The following is a 26,207-nucleotide window of genomic DNA, read 5'->3' on the forward strand; positions in this document are numbered from 1 at the left end:
CCTTATTAAGTCCACCGGCATGCATGTTTTATCGTCTAATACAAATTCCTTTCCAGAGCTGTTGCTATTTAGTTATCTTTTGTCGATCCAAGAGCTGTATGGGATTGGCATCTATGGTGTCACGTGGCATTCTTAACCCTTACAGGTGCTACAACAGAAATTTAAAAGTTATAACCCTCAATTATTGATTGATTAGTTGTGTCTAGATGCACTAAAGGAATTATGGAAGTTTTTTTTTCTCCTATTGAATTCCACATAACACAATCAGTTGCATGTCACTATAACTTCAGAAAAAAACGTTCTTAAAACAAAGGATACGCAGTAGACCCGCTGTGTCATAGAACTCTCTCCCTAAATAACTCAGAAATATACCTTAATTAACTACAGAACTTCAAAAAACACTTGAGGGAGCATCATAGAAAATATTCTTGATCACACATTTTCTTCTAAGTTTGGATTCTTGTCTTTTTATCTATTCTTGTTTCCATTCGTTGATTCTTCTTCTCTTTCCTTTACATCGAGTGGCCTAAGTTATTGACACACCTACTAAGGTTGTCGTAGGTGATCACTTCCTTTCGCAACCATTTATGCACCGTCGTGTATATAGTTCTACTGTAAAATTTCTTTCTTATAACATCTATTTGTGACACTCTATGAGTTATGTAGTTCTTGCAAAGAAACAAGAAATTGAAATGATACACATTTTAGATATATGGTAAACTTCTGCTGAATAACTAATACGGGTTACGAGCTTCCGAATACAACCCTATCTGGTGCAATTCTTACCACGAAACGAAAAGCCTATATAATTAATCAGTTTTCCGATTCAGTCATTTTTCATTTCCAATTACATCTTGTCTATATTTATCGTTGCGTGCATGAGGGAGTGGTAATCCTGCAAATATTTTGTATATAGCTAGCACACCTGTTTATATTGTTTAACATGTGCATATGGCATTATGACGAATGGTGATGAAAATAACGATAAAAAAATATAAAGCTAACACACCTGTTAACATGTAAACACTGTTGCATGTTTATCATATTAAGGAAGGTTTTCGTTTGTTATGGCATATGACGTGCGGTGATGTAAATAAGCCTATCGAATATATTTCTTAACCGATATGACCAGGGGATAGCTACTAGAATGCTTTAGTGAATTGTTTGTTAGATATTCTAGCGAAAAGTAATAGCGAAAAGTTGACTGTGTCAACAGATTTACCAACGAAAAATATTGCAACGAATCGCCAACGAAAGATATTGCTTGATCTTTCGAATTTGGAAATTTTTGTCCTACTTGGATATGTTTCGTGGCAGATGAGATCGCGAGTGTTTCAGTTTATACATGCTGTGCATATTTTGTGATTATTTGAATATTGCATACAACTAAGAGGACATGGAGATTCGGACCTATTAGGATCTATATTCAGAGAAACACGTCATCAATATATAGCTACAGAAGCAATTTACACAACAAAAAGGGATATTAAAGTTATATTGGTAAGGCGAGCACAAGAATAAACATGCACATGTAAGGCGACAATAAAAATATGACCTGATGCATTTTCATTGAGAAAATGAGATTAATCGAGGAGAATAATTTAGAATGTTAACGTATGGTCCCAGAGAGAAAATAAACGAGAGTAGTATATGTTGTGCGTTCTTCACCATATGTAATCTATTTGAACTGAGTATCAACAATCACATATGGAGAAAGTGTAATAGTGGTCATAAGAGCTTGCTTATGATGTTTATCGCAATTTCGAGAACCTCTATTTACCTTTTGGAAACAGGTGTTCGTGCTTATATAAATGTCTAGATCCTTGTGATATAAAACGGAATCAACCCGTGTACAATGAAAGTAAGCACAATCAGCGATTTTGGTGTGTAAACTTACTCAAGACAAGTCATTACAAGGAAAACGCTTCCCAGGACATTAATCCATTGACAAAGGTAAGTTCTTACTGGAAATTTACAGTAGCGTGCATGTATCTGTCATCAACGGATTTCGTTTCATCGCAACGGTTCATTTAGGTTCATTTGTTCTAATTCAAATTTTTTGGTGATTTTTCTTAACAAGAGCAAATAGCAGTATACCATTTCCAAGTCTACACAAATACACACACATATCAACCGTAGCGATAAAACATTTTTTTAGGTTTGACAAAAAGGATAAGTATACCGTATAAAAGTCGTTAATAATGAAGAACGATGGTATTCAATGCACATACTTAAATAAATACGTGTTTGCATGTAGCCATGGTTTAGAGTTATTTGAGAAAACAAAAGGCTTGCAAAGATATATGCATTTATGTATCTCCAACTACCTTTTATGTAAGGAAAGAATATTATTGTTTCTGAGGATATTCAGTACAGCTACACTTAATTGAATGATCTGCATTAGTGTTAAAGAATTAATGTTCTTCTTGTTTGCAAAATGTGTTGTCGTACAATGGGTACATATGCTTACTAGTAGGCCAATCGGTTTTAGCACGAAATAAAGCATATGATATATTTCTTTAAAGTATTAAAATTACAAGTGTATTCATCTTATCTTAATCCATTTGGCATCTGGATATCGCAGTATATTTAACATTCACTTAATAACAACTATTTTATACTTGATCCGATAACACAATCAGGAGACGTCACCTAGCCTGACTTAAGTGATATATTGTACGCATTGGAAAATTGAAGACCCGAATAAACTAGATTCATGAGATTCAAAGAAAATATCATTATAAATGTAGTCTATGCCAAATAACGATGTTGGATGAAACTTGATAGGGAAGGGTTTTGACCAGTTTAAATAGACCAACACAGATTCGTAACAAACATTAGTAGCAACTTCGTATGTTTACAAAAGCTTTTTTTGTCCCGACGTATTAAACTTTTCATTGTCAAACAATTTATAATATTAGTAAAACGATATAGAGTATGAAAAAATTCTCCTGAATATTCCAAAATGCATTCTGAATTATTAACTGTTTCTTCTATCTAGATTAACACAAATAACAATATAGAAAAATCATGTTTAATAAATATTAATGAGTTGACAGAATAAAGGTCAACATAGGGTCAAAGTTAACTTTGAACAAAGGAAATTGTTCAGAGAACAAAGGAAATTTCATGTTCCAATTCATGTTTCAAACTTTACAATTTTCAAATGAAAACTACAATCGTTTACGTCTTAGTTTTTGTTTGTAAATTATCTGCACCTACCTACTGGATACTTTCCTGGTATATTCAAGTTATTCCGCTCAGTTGATTTCGACTCCGCCAGGGAAATGGCAGGTAAACTGCGCGTATACAGCCTAGGTACAAGCCTAACACATTGAATATATATTTGAGTAACGTAATCTTGTGTAGTTTTCATCTGCGTGGATCAAGAAATGGCCGTTTTTCTTTGTTTTGTGTTTTGCCATGGCTGGACATTTGACCACACTTAAATCACAGAAATCCTCTTAAAGCGTTAGTTTTCCCCAGCTGTTAGACCGGCATCAAACCCTGATTATTGCTTCAGGAAAGTAATTTGTAAGAAACTCAAGCTAGTGTACACTACATATACTTGAAGGTCAGGCAAACCCTAGAATGATAATGCGTCATAACTATGGTATCGAAAAAAATTAATGAAAAGGCTTGATCCTGAATAACATTAGAATAATGGATAAAAACAAAGTAGTCATTAGTTAGCAGGGTTGACGATCTTTTTTAGTACACATGTCTTTGATAAATGCAAATGTCAAGGTAACTTGATTTTTGAGGCAGTTATGAGTCTCTGATTTACTAACATGAATGGTATGAGCCTACTGGATGCATTATGCAGTTTTCTACTATCTAGATTAACACAAATTAACACTATAGCAAATCATGTTCACTGAACAAGATGAATACCATTTACAAATAATTCCTCCAACAAATAATTCCTCCAGAAAAGTTAAGATACATTTTTATCAGACAAGTTTGACAGCTTAGTTAACAACAACTCTATATATCTACACAGTGGACAGACTTTAACCTCAAGAGTCACAAGATTCTACTCATGCCAAGTTGACTGGCTCACAAGAAAACGGCATCTCTTTCTAAGACTCCTGGAAGGGAGCTCCCAAACTACAGCATATAACCATGTGACCAACTTAACTCCTCTCATTGGCCCAGCTCCACCCTTGGTACCAGGAGCAACACTTAGAACCAATCAGGGTTAACCACACAATACTACATTTGCATACTAATAATGGGACACGCTGTTTCTAAGAAAAGGGCAGGAAGTTGGGAAGTTGTTTACTACAGACAGAGCAAAAAGGCAGAACAAAGAAAGTATTTTTTTTCAAAGTCTAACAACTACTTATAAAGAGTAAAACAAACACAGCAGATGAAGGAGAGGAAGAAGCATAAATATATATATTTACACAAGCACAGTTCTTTGAACCAAGTCCCGCATGACCCTTCATATCAGACTGTAATGAGAGGAGCTCATCACAACTGTCGTTGTCGCAGAGCCCTTGTTGCTTACGTCATCAAGTTTGCCACCACAGATTGTGATAATTCTAAACAACATAGTTAAGTGTGATGTGAACTGGGTTGAATATTTTCCCGCAGAAATCCAAGGCCAAACCATCAGCACAATTGGCTTAAACTTCATTACTTGCACAAACTGTAAAACTGAATTTGTGACCTGGCTACGGGCTGATAAAACTCACCGTGATTTAAATCACTGATTTACATTAGGACACCATTTGAACTGATTTGTTATTTACTGGAAATTCATCTATCGCCCACCGTCCCTTTTTGTATTTGCTGTTATCTGCCGGAAATACGTTGACCCTTTTTATCATTTATGGTGCATATCAGTCATCGGGTGTCTACCACTTAATTGAATAATTTTGGGACACACAAACCGTTCTATAGGATTTATTCACATGGTCAAGAGGTTTCTAGCCAGCAACAACATAGCAAACAGCCGACAGGAATACAGTGCTACTGGAAGACACAGACCCGCCTGCCAGATAATCTTATCTCTTATGTTATTAATGTGCACAATATACCAGTCTTGTGGCCACTTGACACTCCCTAGTTAATTGTTACTTTCATCTTACAATTAGGTGTAAATTGATACCTGTTTTAAGTATAATTGTATAACAGAGTGTTCATTTGAAGTGTACTTTGCCAAGTTTCTCACGTTGCATATTTACTTAGATGTTGAGGCTGAGTAATATAGTTACATACTGAATCTAACAGCCAGTCTTATTCTTTATTTAGCCTGTTGTATTCAAAATATAGTGGTTAGCTGTCCCCACACTTTGTAACCACTAGATGGAATCCAACGAGCCTGCTGGTCAGCTAGTTGCTGACAAGAACCCCATATCTCGCATCTCTTACATTTGCAGTACGTATGGCGTAGTTTAATGGTTAAATTTATAAGGGAAATCCAGTTTTGTATAGTGCAGAGGGCTACTGTCCTTTTTATATTTTATTTCATTGTATTGTATTTTCATTGTGTTACTAGGGATAGTGCAGGTCATTTTAAGTGCATAACTTTGATATCTGTGATCTATATCCTTATAGCTGAAGAAAATGCAACCTCTTCCGGCACCTTGTTCCCCCCTGAGTCTGCCCCATGTAGCTATACCTCATCCCTATCGTTTATAGGATCCCTACCTTCAGTGGGACACCTATAAGTAATAATGACCAAAGTCTATCTGAATGGGTATCCACATTAAAAGCTCCTTTAAGGGCATGGAGAACCCATACAGATCAGCATGTAGAAATTGCTCTGCGATATCTGGGAGGGATGGCAAGTGAGAGGTTCTTATCTGAATACTGCTCAACGATCCACTTTACAAGGGATTATCCAGAGATTCAAGACAAGGTCCTTGGGATTACATGATCTCGGACATTCTATTTGAAGGTTGTCCAATGAATTGTATATTTGATACAGGTTCCCAAGTAACTACCTTGTCACAGGCATATTTTGACACCTATTTAGCTAATATGTGTGGTCAGTCTGGTCCCTCTAAATGGTTCAAACTTAAAGGAGCTAATCACTTAACTGTTCACTTTACAGGTTGTGTGGAATTAAATCTTAATATTGCAGTTGTTGAGATCTTTTTCATAGCGTTAATTGTTCCAAGTGACCCTAGTGAGGGGATTCCATGATTGTTAGGTATGAATGCCATTAAACTGTGTAAAACTGAAATTTTTCAAATGCATGGCCCAAATTTTGTACAATCCATTGATAGTGGCTCATCTAGCATTTAAGTGCAACTGGTGCAAGCTGTGGAGGTAACGTAGAGGGCATCGATAAAGCAGGCAGGTTGGGCAGGTTGAGCAGGGTGACCATCACCAGGGGTGAGTCTGTGCTAGAACCAGCTCGCCATGAAATATTGATAGATGCTCATTGTATGTTAGATGTTAGTGGTCAGGGTTGCCAAGTGCTTACAGAATCTCTCCCGTGGAAGTTAACAATCTCCCAAAAAGAATTCTGGTGGCTTGGTCACTTTCAACTGTGCAAAATAACAAGACTCAGGTGAGAATCATGAATGTTAGCCCCAAAGATATCTTACTTAGTAAGGGCACTGTCTTAGCTGAATTGTTTGGTTTTGAATTGCTTTCGAAATAAAGTTCTGATTTTGAATTGACTCAAGTAGATGACACAACCATCCAGATTGACGTCAGACAACAATACCAAAGCAATGATAATCCTCTTAGTAAACCCAAAATAATTTTCCTGTTCCAGTCAATGTAAACTTTGATCACTTGAATTCTGAGCAACGGACTTCTCTCACTAACTTTCTACAGGAACATAAGGAAGTATTTTCTCAAAATGACAGTGAATATGGATGTACTTCTACCATTGAACATCAGATTCCTACAAGAGATCATGCCCCAATACGGGAAAGACATAGGATGATACTCCTCAAAATGTACCAAGAGGTGAAAACTCAAATTAAACAAATGTTGGAGAAAGGTGTGATTAAGGAAAGCTACAGTCCATGGGCAGCTCCTATTGTTTTGGTGAGAGAAAAAGATAACAACCTTAGAATATGTGTCGACTATAGAAGATTAAATGCACTTACTCGTAAGGAAGCCTACCCCCTTCCTAGGATTGAAGAGTCGCGTACTGCCCTAGGTAAGGCTACACTATTCTCGACTTTAGACTTGGTTAGTGGATATTGGCAGGTGACTATGGACCTAAATGATAGATCAAAAACAGCCTTCACAACACGTATGGGCTTATTTGAATTTAATAGAATGCCTTTTGGGTTATGTAATGCCTCTGTAACCTTTCAGCGTTTGATGGAGGCTTGCCTTGGAGAAATGAACTATGAATCTGTTCTGCTGTACCTTGACGACATGATTATTTTTTCTGAGGACTTTGAATTACATTGAGGCCTATAACGATTGGGCAGAGTTCTCTACAGGCTTTAAGAACATGGACTGAAGGTGAAGCCAAGTAACTGCCACTATCTCGCTCATGCTGTGTCAGCAGAAGGCATTGCTACAGAGCCGGACAAATGTACCGCCATAGAAAACTGGACCACTCCAAGTTCAGTTAAAGAAGTGAGTGGCTTCCTATGTATGGCAGGGTTCTACCAACGCTTTCTTAAGGACTTTGCCAAGATCGCTGGTCCACTATACCAAATGACCGCCAAGCCTAAAGAAGGAAATATGCCTAAAACAGCATTTACTTGGAACATGGAGCTCTGTTTATAGCTCCATGCTTGGAACCACCGATGTGGATCTGCCTTCAATGGTTTGAGACAGAAATTGTCTTCACCCCCAATCCTTGCTTATGCCGACAACAGTCTTTCTTTTTGAGTTATTCTTCAATAGTTTTGTAGATCTGTAATCAGCTCAAAGGCAACCCATGTAATTATGTTCAAGGACTTATACAACTATTAGCTCATTGGCGTATTGCTGTGCTACTCGTTTTACAACCCTGGATACGTTTCCATTCGTTATATGCTTCTGCATAGATTATTCTTATATTCCTCTCTGTTTTGGCAGAACAAATACCAGTCTCGTCCCAGTGTACGGAACGGCATCCTGACCTAGGAGATAATACCCACCTGAAATTGTTGATAAGCCAAGAACTACCATATCAACAAGGTATGTATACATGTATAGTCGGCTGTGGCTTACATCTGAATTACTAACATAGTATCCATGTACAACAGCAGTGTGAAATCAACCAAAAGTGGTGTGGTAAATAACTGCAAGTATCTATAACTTTATTCAGACGAAGTCCAATACGTATAAGCAATTCAGTCTTGGTAACAAATTGCCTATCATCCCACAGTTAGCAAAGTTTATTGGTTGACGTTGTAAATATTTCTTCCAATTACGTCTCCAAATTATTCATTGCGGGGGTTTGATTGAATGAACTATTATATAGAGTTCTCTGTGCGGTAAGATGTCGTAAAGGAGGCAATAAATTTAAGTTTGAATATAGATGATTTTAGGGGGGGGGGGTCTTTCTCAACTAGCGGGACTTGGTCCAAAGGACTGTGCTTGCACAAATGAGGTAATCCCCATATATACAGCATAGTAACCCATATAACAAACTGTTAGGAATCCTCCAAAAATTAGCATAAACTTGCAGTACAACAACACATCTATGTGCAAATTCTGCTTGCAGTACACAACAAAAGTGATCCACGAAGTTTGGACTTATAACGAAAACAGTCAAAGAAAATGAATTACTAGCAAGTGAGATATGACACTGCGCAGGCGGTCTCTCAAGAGATTCAAGTGATGACGTGCATGTTCAGGTCCTCACATGTGATTATTTCCTTATCTTTACAATGTTACACTGTATACATTGTTTAGGCCGATAGAATAGAGACCGTTAGACAGACCGAAAGACCGTTATTTGCTAGAGGAGCAGGCGGTCTGAATTTCCTTTCTCAAAAAAAGTATTTTAAATTATACCCTGTTAATATCAAAGACTGGCAGTTCTAATTAAACTCAACTAATATATTACGTACTACAAAATATTAGGGTCGACCGGTTTGAAGAATTCTACTCAAAATAACAGAGACGATCAATAAGCCTTTGGGCCCGTGACCAATTCATATTCAATGAATGGAAATAGGACTTGCGAAATCATATTCATACTGATCCACAGGAATCAGTCACAGGAGTAGAACAAGAACCCCCGGTAGTCATAGTTTATGATACAAGTAAAGTATTTTTAAATATATTTTCTTTGGTAGAATTCATCCCATGGCTTTCAGAAAAGGGAAAGCCAGTAACTTATCCAAGTGATGATATTGCGCGCAGAACTGAGGAAGGACGGATAGTAACTCATCCCACAGACGAAACTTGAATAAGCAAAAGCCAAACCCTGATAATCTGGACGAAGTGTGCCGTATATCAACTATTCGAGACGAAAGGGATATCCACCTTATTCCCAGATGTAAAAGTCTACATAAAGTGTCCATCCAGTCGATAACTGTCTTGTATACACGCACTGTAGATGGAATTGAGACTTTCCATCACCGGATATCAGTAACAGGGTGTCATCGTTGCCGATGTGTGCTATTTGCTAAGCGTGACCAAAGGGAAATTTCCGCTTGGTCGAGGTCGGGCAGAGGTCAATACTGCCCATTTACTAGTTGCCTTTCATATCCACCGCCTCGATTTGCATACTTATGTAATCGATGTACAATTACGTAATCAATGTATACTTGCGTATTTTGTGAAGTACACATGCTTCATTCCTCTCCTGGTTCAGAGAGGCGTCGCACGTGCTCCTATAGCACTGTTCCTTAGTATGTAAGTATTCTAAATTTTTTATATAGGTATAAAGGGGCTTGTTATTGTAATTGTATATCTCTTTTAATATCGCATTATAGATATTTGCCTTTAATGTAATTTTGCTGTATGCTTGTGCCTGTTACTTTGATTGCCTTTTTTGTGTATTTGTTGTTTGCGTATTTGTAAGAGTATCTGGAGTAGAATATACCGCCAGAGGTTATTTCTTTGTTGGTATTCTGTACATTCTCCAGAAAGCCGCCGTTAACCCCACAAAGCCGCTGTTAACCCCAGAAAGCCACCGTTAATCCCTGTAAACCCCTGTACACCGCAGTTTGTCGTGCTGTTGGTTTTGCCCAGTAACGATTGTAAGTGAAGTTATAATTATCAAGAATGTAATTGTCGCCAATCTTTCTCTATGTTTTGTTCATGTTGCCAAATGTTATTTGTTGTACTTCTTCCTTTTGTGCATTGTTTTATAAGGAGAAATATAGTGCATTATTATGTTATTATTATTATGTTATTATAGATTTGTTCAATTCATGTGTTTATTTCACCAATGTTTGTATATTGATGTTTGGATATCTTTACTTTCTAGTTTTCACCGTGGTCTTGTTGAAACCACGCTTGTAAATAAATGGGTTAAAACCTACAGCCACCTGTTCTGAACTGTTATGCTCCATGAATATATAGGCTCCTCGTCGGGATTATCGGGGATTATTATATTATAAACAACTCCAGCACAACCACCAAACACCGACAAGGGAACCACACACAACAAAGGAGTGAACACCGTAGAAAGGCAAAAAACCCCACCAACAGAACGGACGCAAAAGAGAATACACCGACAGAAGAACAATACACCAACAACCCTATAATAAGTCAGTTGTCTGATGATCGCTCAACGCGTGAAACTCTGAGTTACAACCACTAGTGTTCCACTAGTCTCAACATATAAATATATGTATATATATATAAATATATATATATATATTTATATATATATATATATATATATAAATATATATATATAAATATCTCTATATATATATACATTTACATATATATATACATACATATACATAAACATATACATATATATATATATATATTTATATATATACATAAACATATACATATAATAAATTTAACGAAAACTTCATGTCATGATTGTTTGCCATTCAGGGAACATTTTCACGGCAAACACCTTTAGAAATAAACTCAACCACGGTCGTTAGTCCAATTTCACACATTTTGAACTGAGCTGATCAATAAGCAAGTTCATGGTTAGTACCGAATTTCGTTTTGTATACAACGTCAAAGGCAGAATTCTGCATTGGCCAAGGTTTAATTTATTTTAATATCTATTTGGGTTATTTTCGATATGTTACTGGGTCAGTTTCATATGAATATTTTATTGAAAGTTTAACAAATCAATATTTATTTGCCCCCCGAAAATACGAATATTTCGCTAGCCTTTAAGTCCCTTTTCTGCAAGGGGGAACACAGCTTATTGTATTGTTGACTGAAAAGTTCATTCATTCATTCAGTTATTAATAAAAAAAAATTCAGTATGTGTACAAAATGACAAAAAATGTATGATAGATTTGTATATTATAGTGTATACAATAAGACCAAATAAAGGGAGATGTAAAAAAATAAATAAAATGCTTGTGGAGTCAGACTACCCCATATCTACTATATCTGTATCTATATAATACGTTTCAGGGAAAAGAAGAAAGAGGGGACAGGGGCGGGGGGGGGGGAGAGAAAAGTAGAGGAGGGATATGAAAAGAATGTGTTTATCCAATATGTTACTAAGTATATATTGTTTAAAGTTCTGCCTAAATAATGTAAATATTTTAGACAAGGTGATCGTGTTCGTTGGACTGTTCCAAAGATTAATGGCGTTGTAATAGAAAGCGGACTTCCATAAATCTGTTCTAGGTTTAATTTTTCTCAGATATACATATGGAAATTTGATTGGAGGGGGAAATTGTAAGTGACGGTGTTTGGAAGACGATGGTGCATAGCATTATACATAAAGGTCTCTAGTTGGAGCTGGTGTTGGAAATTATTGACAAGATATTTAACTTATCAATAATGGAGAGGTGTTTTTCAAATAATAAGCATTACAGATTGCTCAAACAGTCTTTCTCTGAAGAACACTTAGCCAGTGAATATGAATATTGTTACCATAACACCAGATTACTTTACAAAATGAAATATCCGAAAGAATTAAAGAATTATATTACACAAGAAGTACATTTGTGGGTAAAATATGTTTGTCTCCCAATAAAACCACCAGAAAAATGCAACTGTTTTACAAATCAAATCAATTTGTGCGGCCCAGTTATGGTTTGGGTTACTATGTTGATTTGGAGACCTTTTATGAAGAATGTTGTATTTTAACTAATTTTCCAGGGACGTGAAATATAATATAATTGGTTTTATCTACACTTAATGACAACGTATTGCAATAGAACTACTTTTTCTAGTTCACTATTCATAATAGATGAGGCCTTATCCAGAGATTTATTTTTTAATAAGAGTTGTCGTATTATCAGAAGCAGAGGTAAGGTCATTAATGTACAATTAAAATACGAGAGGGTCAAGAATGGAGCCCTGTGGTACACCCCATGCGATACGTTATCAGAAGAGGCACAAAGATTAACATTAACACACTTGGACCTGTTAGTCAGATAATCAGACAGGCGGTGATATATATTACCTTTTAAACAATATGAATATAATTTTCTATTGTTATGGTTGACTGTGTCGAGGGCCTTTGACAAGTCCAGAAATATAGCCATTACATATTCTTTGCGATCTATGGCCTCGGAAATAAAGTTTACAACTTTCATTAACGCCATTTGCGTTGAGCGTTTTTCACGAAAACCAACTTGCGCATCGTATAGAATATCAAACGTCTTCAAAAATTCAACAAACCTGTTATACCTTAGCCGTTCAAATACTTTTGACGTGGCTGGAAGCACTGATATTGGTCTGTAGTTTAATATTTTGTGGTTATCTTCTGATTTGAATATTGGAACTACCCTCTCAATTTTCATGCCATTAGGGAAGATACCAGAGTCACTTGAGACATTGAAGATATGTGCTAGAATATCAGAAATTTCGGGAGATATTGCCATGATAAGCTTTGAAAAAATCTCATCATGACCAGGATGATTATGACTTTGTAGTGAATTTATTGTCCTTAAGACTTCATATTTATTAGTATAAGAAACATACATAGATAGAATTAGAATTGCAATAATCACCATTTGAATCAGTATATTTACAGGTGGGAATGTTGCAAGCGTAGGGCCAATGTTTACACACAAAAAAATCATTAAAGGCGTTTGATATGGCTTGAGGATGAGAAACAGTTTTTCTATTAATGGTATCAATAATAGAGTCCCCTTTCTTACGTTTTATGATACAGTTGATCATATCCCATGTTTTCTTAATGTTACCGATATTTTCATTAATCTTAGTGGTGAAATATTTAGTCTTGGCTTTTCTTAATAGGTTAGTTTAGCGTATTTCTACAACGTACATACTCCTGACGATTGTTATCTGAGGTATTTGCCACATTTTTTTACAACTGATTTTTGCGTTTTATTTTTCGAAGCAGGTCCGGTGTTATCCATGGAGATGTTTTTGTGAATCTCTTACCAACTTTGCGTAGAAAGCAATTATTATTGATTGTTGTTGTAATTACGTTTAAAAACGCGTCGACGTTGATAATGTTCTTTACATTTGACTAATCATACTCAGATAAATCATTGCGCATATGTAATAAGTTCTGTTCATGTGGGAGTGGTATGAATAACTTTTCACTATCGACAAAGTCTTCTACACCCGAAAAAAACATGTACTGCAAGACTCTCAAAGGTATCATAATCTGTTTCCTCGTTAATACATGTATACTTAAAACTTTCGTTGATATATAATGCAACACCACCACCCTTTCCCGGTTTCCTGTTATTGTGAACAAAGTTGTAGCCATCAACTGTTAGAAGATCTATGGGAGAGCCTGGATTTAACCAAGTTTCACTAATTCCAAGAACAGTAAATTTTACAGATGAGTTCAGTATACTACACAGAATCGATTACCAACATTTTTTAAGAGACTTCAGCCGTTAACATTTAGGAAGTCTAGAACACTGTCACCAATTTCTCTATTCAATTGATCAAAATCAGCATTTACTGAGTAGAAACATGTGATAAATCGCTATCATTTCAACCAAGATAGTTAGAATATAAAACATTATCATAGACACAATCTTCATAATATTGTAGTTACTCAGAATCGGATAAAGATGATGATGAAGATTCATGTCTGATTGGAGAGTTTGACATGAAAAAAGAAAGTAAAAAAATAATGATAAGGTAATAAAGCCGATTGGGATAAACTAAAATATAAAACAATGCTAACTTTCTTCTGTAAACCATGGGTGCATCATAAGTTGATAAGTAAGTCCTTAAAGCATACATATCATGGGGAAGCTTGAGACATGTATTAAGATGACTCTTCGCAAACAGAGTTCACTTAAAGTGAAGGTTTAAGAAATACTTTCATCATAATCTAGAGAGATTGTTCATACCATCGATCCATTTCTTAAGGTATCAGTTAATTGATTTTTGATTTTATTTGAATGGGGAAGCAGAATGTTATGTGTGTCATACAGGTATTATGCAAAAACAGTCGACAATACTCTATAATTATTAGACGTCCCCAAGTTTTCTTCTTCTTTGAAAATGTTAAGTTTCTATTGGAAATCTAAAATTTGCATTTCATTGAAGACATTTCTTGCGGTACCACCAGCCAGGTACATCTTTAACTCTCATTGAAATTATGCATTCTACATATGGTTCACAGTTATTGTGAGAGTGTTAAACCCGTAGTTCTGAGCGATTATGGCTTTAAATATCCACACCCGCCATGAAATCAGCTATTCTGCAAGGGAAATCCCACCTTCCTATAAACAGTATGCAATGTTGGTTGACCTCAGCGAATCGAATTTTGTACTTGTTTTCATGTGGAAGCAGTTTGTTGAGTGTTATGTGTTATGTACTAACATTCTGTTAGTGTAGCACGAATGACGCGCCCGCAAGATTTCTTCTTCTTTGAAAGTGTTAAGTTTCTATTGGAATCTGAAATTTGCGTTTTATTGAAGACTTTTCTTGCGGTACCACTAGCCAGGTACGTTTTTATCTCTGATTTAATTTCTGCATTGTAAATAGTTCACAGTTATTGTGAGAGTGTTGACTCGTATGTTTGAGGTCTGAGCGATTACAAGGTTGAAATATGAATACTAGCCATTAAAGCAAGTTTTTGCAAGGGAAATCACATCTACCTATAAATAGAATGCATTTTTGGTTGGCCTGAGCGAATCGATGTTAGTACTTGTTTCCTTGTGGAAGCAGTTTGTTGTGTGTTATGTACTATGTACTAACATTCTGTTAGTGTAGCACGAATGACGCGTCCGCAAGATTTCTTCTTCTTTTAGAGTATCAAGTTTCTATTGGAAATCCAAAAATGTTCGTTTCATTGAAGACTTTTCTAGCGGTACCGCTAGCCAGGTACGTTTTTAACTCTGATTTAATTTCTGCATTCTAAATAGTTCACAATTATTGTGAGAGTGTTGACCCGTATCTTTGAGGTCTGAGCGATTATAAGGTTGAAATATGAATACTAGCCATTAAAGCAAGTTTCTGCAAGGGAAATCACATCTACCTATAAATAGAATGCATTGGCCTGAGCGAATCGATGTTAGTACTTGTTTCCTTGTGGAAGCAGTTTGTTGTGTGTTATGTTCTATGTACTAACATTCTGTTAGTGTAGCACGAATGACGCGTCCGCAAGATTTCTTCTTCTTTTAGAGTATCAAGTTTCTATTGGAAATCCAAAAATGTTCGTTTCATTGAAGACCTTTCTGGCGGACCGCTAGCCAGGTACGTTTTTAACTCTGATTAAATTACTGCATCATAAATGGTTCACAGTTATTGTGAGAGTGTTTACCCGTTCGTTTGAGGTTTGGGTGATTATAAGGTTGAAATAGGTATACTAGCCATTAAAGCATCTTTTTGCAAGGGAAATCACACCTACCTATGAATAGACTGCACTGTTGGTTAGCTTCAGCGAATCGAATTTTGTACTTGTTTACATATGGAAGCAGGATGTTGTGTGTCATGTACAATGTACAAATATTCTGTTAGTGTAGTACAAATGAGGCCTCCGCAAGTTTTCTTTTTTGGGAGAGTTAAATTTCTATTGGAAATTTAAAGCAAACAGCAAAATCACATCAAATTGATATACAACTATCGTTTGATCCACCTTTTTGATCCTATTAATATCATGTACTCTAAAGTTCTGTGAGAATCCTTTTTAGAAAACTGCGCAATTAGTTGCAGGATATTTAGCCTCAACGGTTACTGGCAATGAAGACGTTAGCTGAGATCCACACGAGGAACCATGCGTAGGCTTAGTCTATATAGAAATATGACGAAGTTAATCAAATATGGATATTTAGCTTTATATCTAGTGGCAAAATTAGTTTTTATGCGTTGTAGCAACGTTAGCCCTGACACCTTCCTCCAGAAATTAACTATAATATTTCGGAATTGGTTCATGAAAAAGTGTATCATTAGACCCTTACAAATTTGCCCATTTTAATCGAACTGCCTTTTATGACGTAAATGGCGTCAATTTGGCACAGAGGGGCAAGCTCAATGAAACGGAGAATGTATCATATCGAACAAACACAAGTTGTGTATGCTTTGGGCTTACATCAGGTACAACACCCCCTTCCTGCTAAACAGATGTTTTGAAAGAAACTAAGGTAAACATTTATCATGTATAATACACCGAAGCAAAGGTTTGTGTAACAAACCAAACTGCCTTTGACGAACGTACGCCATCATAGGATGCGTGCTAATGGAACGAAGAACATTGAAGTAAACACATAAATAGATCATATACCTATACAATACCACGTAATGGCATTGTTTGTGCAACATATTAACATTATTTTGACGTTAATATACACAAATTATCTTTTTGGATAACATATTGCTTCATTCATATACCAGTTTGCTACTTGAGGAACCAAAATGACAGGTATGCTACTATTAACATTGAATGCGAGACAACTGAAATATCAAGTCAATGGCAATTTACGTAGCCTACAATGTAGGCTAAAGTGTATTCTATGGTAGGCAACAATTACTAAGATCACGGCATGTACAACCATATATATTGGTTTACTTACGTAACTTCAGATGCAATGTGGTGTAACTTATCATGGTGGAATGATCGGTAAAATTATCCGATAGTTATAATTTATTTTGTTCAATGAATAGTAATGTAGGCATCTCGTAGCATACATATTGCTAGTTTTGACTGATACAGGCCTATGTATATCTAGGCTGATACATTAAACATCAAGCTTAATTCTAATATAAAATTAATAGCCAAGTAATATAGTCTTCTTAAGATCAAATAGTTGCAGGATATCACGAGATATTCATTTCTATTAAGATGAATTAAATGTTCTAATAAGCTAGTTGCTTATATTAACAGGACTATCAAGGCAGTGGTGCATAGATGCCTGCTTTTCAATTTCATACTACGACAACAAATGTTCTCATATTTCTTACTATTTGCTTCTATAGACATTTTTCAATGTTATTATTAAAAATTTCCCTTGACGAGAACAAATTTTCACTCTTCTGAGTCATTCATCAGTCATTATGCACATGGTATTTCAAAATCTCAGATGATAGTTTAGTGATGTCATAAATGATAATTTGCTATCATCTTTGCTAGACCATGTCTGAAATATTCAATTGGTTTAGAGAAAGGGAGCTTGTATTAAGCGAGGTTCGAGTTATCTACCAGGATTGTATCTTTCGATAATCATGGGTGGTCATGGCTGAACTATTTCACTCTCCCTTTGCAGACCAACTACCATTTCCATCCGAGTGCACTGAGAATCAACCAAATGTTGGAGACTGCACCCACCTAAACATACTGATAAAACAAGAGAGAGACCTACAACGGCCTTCACCGGGTACAGTTTTGCGACATGCACTAAATTGTTTATTTCACGTTCAATTATTAGAATAACGTCCAGATTATGTAAGAATAAAGACAGGAAAAAAGATAGACAGACAGACAGACGGATAGATAGATCGATAGATAGATAGATAGATAGATAGATAGATAGATAGATAGATAGATAGATAGATAGATAGATAGATAGATAGATAGATAGATAGATAGATAGATAGATAGATAGATAGATAGATAGATAGATAGATAGATAGATAGATAGATAGATAGATAGATAGATAGATAGATAGATAGATAGATAGATAGATAGATAGATAGATAGATAGATAGATAGATAGATAGATAGATAGATAGATAGATAGATAGATAGATAGATAGATAGATAGATAGATAGATAGATAGATAGATAGATAGATAGATAGATAGATAGATAGATAGATAGATAGATAGATAGATAGATAGATAGATAGATAGATAGATAGATAGATAGATAGATAGATAGATAGATAGATAGATAGATAGATAGATAGATAGATAGATAGATAGATAGATAGATAGATAGATAGATAGATAGATAGATAGATAGATAGATAGATAGATAGATAGATAGATAGATAGATAGATAGATAGATAGATAGATAGATAGATACATAGATAGATAGATAGATAGATAGATAGATAGATACATAGATAGATAGATAGATAGATAGATAGATAGATAGATAGATAGATAGATAGATAGATAGATAGATAGATAGATAGATAGATAGATAGATAGATAGATAGATAGATAGATAGATAGATAGATAGATAGATAGATAGATAGATAGATAGATAGATAGATAGATAGATAGATAGATAGATAGATAGATAGATAGATAGATAGATAGATAGATAGATAGATAGATAGATAGATAGATAGATAGATAGACTGTTAAAAATAATGGGCAAAATTTACCCAACTTTTTAACCAACGTTGGGCATGTATTCAGCAACCTCAAAAGTTGGGCAAAAATTGACCAACCCAAATAGGTATAATAAATTCTCAACAGTTGGGAGGGGAATTACCCAACTGTTCAGGTTAGCCATTTCCCCAACTGTTGGGTGGGTCATTCATTTTGTTGGGCAAATCATTTAACCAACGTATGGGTTAAGGCACCAGTAATGTATCCATCTGTTGGGCAGTTCTTTAGCCACCTGTTGGGTGTATACTAAATTTGTCCCAATTGTTCGACAATTCATGGATTTTGTTGGGCATTTGCAACAACCAAATGTTGGGTTATTCCTGAACCACTTCCAACTGTTGGGGGTTTCTTGGATCGTGTTGGGCAATAATGGAAAAGAACTGTTGGAATTCTAAAAAATCTAAGACATCACATCCTTTGAAATAAAGAAAGATACTGTATTTTGTAATACATGGAACACCTTTATTCACTGACCTTGAAGAAGACACATATAACTCTCATGGGTGAATAAACTTATTGTTGAATGAACTGAACTTGAACAAGACATATAATTATAATGGTTGAAGAAACTTATTGTTGACTGAACAGTATAATTTGATATAAGAAGTCTTAAATTCAGGTATTCTTGAAACAAGGGTATGAACTGAAATAAATTAATTAATGAAGCCATATGTTTCATTTATGTAGGGTTCACGCACATTCCTTGGAAACTCATTTGATCTGAAAACAACCTTCCCTAAAGTGACATTAACATTTGTGGCCTCAATTTTCTTAAGAATCCCACAGGATAAATTTTATGGAAAAAAATGCCAATGGCTTTGTGATTCCTTGCCATGAGAACTAAAATCCCCCTTGTACATCAAACACCAACTTTGCATTAATATTTTATCCTTTTAACTTAAGTTTTAATCCCAAAAGTTTCAGTAATGTGGATCAAAAGCACATATACACCCTCCATTTCTGGAGTACCCATGTCTGAAAGTGTACTGGTTAAAATTAATATTTAACCAATGCAAGGGTGGATCAAAATGGGCTGCAATCAAGGGGTGTAAAGCTCCATACTATTATTAAACAGGAAGCAAAACAGGATGTCAGCAGTGTTCTTGTACCCAAATGCTTCCTGCCTTCAGCCCAGTACTGCCCTTGCTGTCTTTTCTTGTTTAGGAAATGGAAATTTGCTGTGGTCAGACTCACTCCCTCTCTAGATCTATGTTAGGACCTATGTTTTCTGACTATAGCTAATCACTTATTACCTTTGGAATCTTTTAAACTCATCATGAATTAATTAATAATTATGTGCAACCATGTACAAAGTTGAATTTACAAAATTTACAGCAATTTCTTTTGCACTTGAACAATTGTCTTCCACAATCTAATGATATTGGCAAACATTTTCCACAAAATGATTACTACATAACTAGCCATCTTTAAATTGTTGAATAGGAAAAAGTCTCTTTTTTAGATGAACATGAATGTAACACTTTTAAACTTTTGTTCAAATGATTAATGGAATTAAAGGAGATATGAGGGCTGGCCAAAAAATGTCTTTGAAAATGTTCTTCATGATAATTAAAACAAAGATCCGCAAATTTTGATATATTGCTATGCTAATTTCTGTGTTTCTGTGCTGTGAAGCAAGCTATACAATGTTCATATGATTTAAAAACTGATAACATTCTTTAGGGCCATTACATGTGACGTAAGACACAAATCAGAGCGAAATTTTACACGTGTTTTCAATATCATGTTCAGTACAAGTCTGTAGTTAAGTCAGAAGCCTATAGTTCCTGAACTTTGAAAACCCAAAATAAATTCTGTCACCACTGCGAAACATTAATGCTTTCCCATTGCGAATTATATCGCCCTCAACATTTGTCACGTAAGTCACGCAGAGAAATGAAGAATTTAAACTTTTTGGAGGAAATCAATAAATCCTGTGAAGCATTGAGAGAAATCTGCTAAGGGGCCTATTATATCTGAAAAGGACACATTGAGGAATAACTTCAAGGTAAAATTTAATTGATATGCATTTTATACTGATATTCCTATGCAAATTAGTCACGTAAGGCACACTGTTCAGTTTCCTTTCAGTTTCCAAATATACAAGGTAACACAGGCTAAGGGAATGTTTGCAAGTTCATTACATTGAGATGGGGGAGGGGGAAGGGTCTATTCTACATATGTAAAAATGTTAAAATAGTGGATAGAAAGAGCACAAGTATGTCAGTTCATTGTACACTAGCTCATCACACAGTAGTTGCTGGAAGAATTTTAATTGGTGGTGCAAATCAAGAGTAAGTTTCAAAATAACATTTGCAGTCACATTGTGCATGAAGCTCTGCCTTTCATGGGTGCCCTTAATAATGTTGTCATTTTGATTTAAGTGAATACAATTACAGAGTAAGTTCAAATCTAGATGTTTAGTTGTACATAAAAATTCCTATGGACTAGTTCTGCGAAATATCTTAACTTAAGTGCTACAGTAGCTAAATAGTTCCTTAATTAGCCGTAAAATCATGGCAACTGCCCATTTCAGCAAATGTAACCTACATATACTTGTATCATCCACTTTTTTTTACCCAATTCCATGATAAATGCATGCTTCAAAAATGAATTTCTAGACACCTTGTAATTTGTGTCGAAGTTTGAAACAGCGGTATTAGGGCTTTGGATATGTATCCCATTATGATACCTCGAGGAAAAAAGGCTCCGAGCCAGGTGATAAACTGTTTAAGGACTGGCAGCATTCTTCATGAAAGCTCTGAAAGACCGGATGGAGGAGGAAAGATTCTTCATTCCTGATTGTTTATATATGCAACTTTCAATGAAACCCCAAACATTTCGGCAGTGGTGCTGGTACTGCAAGTTGAATATGTAGTGTGCTTTATAGCAGATGTCGACTCCTTCAGAGAGTGTCTGCACGCTCACTGCGTGCTTCTCCAAGATAACAAACACTTGTGATGGTGTCAGCTTGAAGTCTGAGTAAAACCCAAGGATGAAAGACTGAGATCTTCATTCACTGCTTATTCCCTGTAAGTATGAAGGCAAATGGGTGTGCTCCTGTGAAACCAATAGAAGCAATGAAAAGTAGCTTTTAGTATTCCATGTTCAAATTTATTTATTTCTGGTGTGTTCTATATTACAGCCAAAACCATTTACTTTATGCATATCACAAATATGTTATTGAACTTGTAGTATAAATTAAAAATGGAAACGCTCCCTTTTGATATGTCTAACCAGTAGGATGATACCAGTACACCACGGATTCATATGTAGAATTAGTTTGGAGGGACTTAACTGACTTAAGATCATCTAAGTGAACAAGAAGATCGTCGTAGGGCATTAGTTGGCACCTCCTTCCCATTCGAAATAAAAATGTAGATCACAATGGGTACATGCTAGTTTTGAACTTTGGAATTTTGCACAATCCAATGTCCAACAATAGCAATACTACACCTAATACTACTGATACTAATACTACTACTACCACCAACGACAACGACAAGAAGAACAAGAAAAAAAAGAACAATAACAATAATGATGAAAATACAGCTTAAAGGGTTTTACAGATCAGTGGAGCCTGTCACAAATCTCCAACAATCCTAAAGATTAAGTTGCTGCAGTCTTTGTAATCCACACAGGGTTTTGCTCAGGTTCCTCACAAGTTCACATTTTCACCTGAGTGGAGTGAGGCCATCAAGATAGAGTGCCTTGCCTAAGGACACAATGTAGCCGGGATTTGAACCACTGATTCTTGGATTACGAGATTCAAACCCTAGCTGATTACAAGCAAAGTCAGCAGCAGATATGAATAATGCATTTAGACATACCCTTTTTAATTCAATAAATGATGAAGCATTATCTGTTGCCGCTGATCGTCCTCCAGTTTTGGCCTTGCTCCTGGTCCCAAAAATAAGTGGTAACATGAGCAATGACAGGTTGTCCTTCTCCTCTGCAAGTGAAAACCAAAATGCCAAATTTAGCAAAGCATAAAAACCTCAAACTCAATGGTTGTTGTAATATAATAGTCTATCGGGAAGTAAATACCAAATTCAATAGTCATCAGGTTAGACACAATAGGGTAGGTAAGTAGCTGGGAGACCCCCCTCCCATTCAAAGAAAGATAGTGATCCTGTATTCAATATGGGAAATATACAGAACATACTTAACATCATCAACCTGGTTGTTCCTGAGGTAATATGGTTAAAGGTCATTGTTTGACCTCTGCTGACTTAATTTATTGTCATTTGACCTACAGTTTCTATTATCTACAATAAACACTAAGAAATTACCGTAATATGCAGAAGCTACTGTAGATTGCCACTGTAGCATAATAAAAACGATACACATTGTAAACATAAGCCCAAGATTTCAACCACGGATCACCATAGGCTTATTAAAAGGATAGAAAAGGTTATTGGAAGTTCGAACTCCACACTTAACCTTAACTAGCCTAGGAGTAGGACTCGCTTAAGTAATCTAGGCTAGGCATATAGTACGTACGTCGGTATACAGGTATCCTTTTGTCACTGTGATAGGCTACACTACTGTATAGGCTCTAAAGTATACGCTAACGTTAGTATTACTACTAGGCCTAGCATAGGAGTACAAAATGTTGATGAAAATTGTGTGAAAGAATCGTCCCAGTTTATTCCGATTACTTCAATCCCTTTACTGAAATGATTACCTTTCATAGACTGAATTATGTCGGGAACAAACAACCCCCAGCTCTTGAGTAGATCTTCCATTTCGACTTTTGAGGCTGTCAACTCGACGGAATATGTAACCCTTCGTCGTGCACGCGCGCTCAAGCACACTTTGCATTCAAAGTTGCCCAACGTTGGTAAACGTCGCCAAGGTAAAGCCGAATGCTTGCCCAGCGTATGGTATAAAGAACCGAAATTTCGCCCAACATACGAATACGATGACAGAAAAGACCGACATGTGGACAAATATGAGCACGGAGTTTACCAACTCGATGGGCAAACAAACTAATCTGCGATTCGATCATTTCTATATATAAATTGGGCACTATTTGACCAACACAGTTGAAAGGGAACTTGCCCAACAATTTTTTTTACCCAGTGTTTTAACAGTGTAGATAGATAGATAGATAGACAGACAGACAGACAGACAGACAGACAGACAGACAGACAGACAGACAGACAGACAGACAGACAGACAGACAGACAGACAGACAGACAGACAGACAGACAGATAGACAATTGAAGACTTGACATTATGTCCAAGGAATTAAAACTATAAGGTTCTTGGTGTATTTGTGTATTTCTATGCTACGTTTATTGCAACCGTGGATCCTTTCGTTATAGCCCTCCTGCTCAGATTATTCTTATATACTTTGTTTTGCAGAACAAATAGCATTCTCGTCCCAGTGTACAGAACGGCATCCTGGACTAGGAGATAATACCCACCTGAAATTGTTGATAAGACAAGAACAAACAAAACAACAAGGTATATATATAGTCGGATGTTGCTTACATCTGAATTATTAACATAGTATCCATGTACAACCACAGTGTGAAATCAACCAAAAGTGGTGTGGTTGATTACTGCAATTTTTTATAAATTTATGAACACGATGTCAAATAACTATATTTTTTGCATTTATTATCCTATTGCTCTTCTATGTTTTAAGTTTTTCATCTATCTATAACTTTATCCACACGATGCCCAATAAGTATATAAGCAATTTAGTTTTATGAAAAAATTGCCTATCATTCTACAGTTAGCAAAGTTTATAGGTTGACGTTGTAAATATTTTTCCCAAACTGAGTTCGCTAGCAGTTTCTGGAAGAGTCCAAAACTATTTCCTTGGCAGTTCGCCGTTTCCAAATTATTCATTCGGAGGGTCGGTTGAATTAACATTTATATAGAGTTCTCTTTGAGGTCAGATGTTCTGGAGGAGACAATAAAGCAAAGTTAAAGTTTGAATATAGATGATTTTGTTGTGTGTGTCTTTCTCAACATATGGGCGGTAGGGAGGGGGACACAACTTAACCTTAAATCAGGTAGCTAAATGGAGGTGCAGGTTTGGTACATATCTAGTTGTAATGATCTACGGTAAATTAACAATGTCATTGCTGAAGGAACTTGTGTGTAAGGGTAACAATTGACTGTTTTTGAAATCTTAGATCAACTAATTTGGGAGATAGCATATCCTTGTTTCCATCAGATGATATGCAGTTGCATTGACTGAACTGAAATTCTTCAACACCAGACCAGTATTTCTCTGTATACGGCTCTGTTCAACACGATTGACACCGCCCTTTAAATGATTTTGATTCTCAACTATGACGAAGATAAATCGAATTCATCCACACTTGATGGAATTTTCGGCTGGACAAGGTGTGGCAGGAAGTGGGGGGGGGGCGGGCTAGGGTAGGACAGTGTTTCAAGAGTGCTTTGCAAATTTGCAGCGTATCATCGGATTCCAGCAACTTTGAACCTGCACTTTTGTAGTCAGTAAAAGTCTTTCAAGTGAGTGGACACTTTAACATCTATGGCAAGCCAAGTTACCGATAATTAAAAAATTTCGCTCGAGACCTGGATCATCGTACAATAAATGTGAAAATCTATCGGTAATCCAGGTTTATCTGTCTATAATCCAGGTTTATCGATCGATAATCCAATATTTTCAACGACAAACGTGGTGATTATCGGTTGTAAAGCCTGGATTACCATTAAACTTGGATTATCGGTGCTATGATGTGGAAATGGTAACTTTATGTGCTATACAAATGGTGCCTATGTGCTATGTGTGCTTAAGATTTTGTGGTAGCAACGACATGTGGCATGGAAGGTCACATGTTTCAGATGGCCTCTTGGAGATTGGGTGTTTGGTTGGAACTTGGTGGAAGATCTTTTGTAACAGTGCCTTCGAGGAAAACTTCCATTGGGGTAGTAGGGCAGACCGTGGACAATCATTGTTTTTCTTTTAAATTTCTGCCAAACTTTACATGTGCTGTTATTATCCTAAAATTGTTTAGTAAGTTAGAAATGTACTCCACCCTATTGATGTTAACTTTTGATAGTTCCTGTTATGGATAAGGAAAAACCGCTTACTATAAAATGAAAGAAATTGTTACATTTGACCCATGTGCCCGGGTCAATTATTGTAACAGGCACGTGTATCAATTGTAACGATGAAATGTAATAAAACACAAAAATGGGAACTAAAGTTTTGAACTGTATCCTATTGTATTGTCTACAGAGTCTGTGAACTTCAAGCAAACCATATCCACTGGCAGTAAAACAATAAAAGCAGTATAACCTGAATGCAAAACTGAATTGTGGTTTCGATGATGTAACATGAGCAGTTGTCTTCATGAATATGACGTAATGTATAGTGATGATGTACAACATACTTGATCTTAGTACTAAAGTGA

At 35.9% G+C, this 26,207-nt stretch overlaps 1 long non-coding RNA gene across 2 annotated transcripts; it reads left to right on the plus strand.

Annotated features, from left to right (window-relative positions):
- The first annotated feature begins 1,073 nt into the window (after positions 1 to 1,073).
- On the plus strand, positions 1,074 to 10,678 carry LOC139980787 (uncharacterized). Of its 2 annotated transcripts, XR_011797700.1 has the most exons (4): positions 1,074 to 1,953; positions 8,008 to 8,109; positions 9,216 to 10,124; positions 10,355 to 10,678. It is a non-coding gene; the product is annotated as an uncharacterized lncRNA (long non-coding RNA). The 2 variants fall into 2 exon arrangements; XR_011797699.1 differs by lacking the exon at positions 10,355 to 10,678 and having other exon boundaries at positions 1,075 to 1,953; positions 9,216 to 10,305.
- Positions 10,679 to 26,207: the final 15,529 nt, after the last annotated feature.

This window comes from Apostichopus japonicus, chromosome 15 (assembly GCF_037975245.1).
Source record: "Apostichopus japonicus isolate 1M-3 chromosome 15, ASM3797524v1, whole genome shotgun sequence".
NCBI lineage: Eukaryota > Metazoa > Echinodermata > Holothuroidea > Aspidochirotida > Stichopodidae > Apostichopus > Apostichopus japonicus.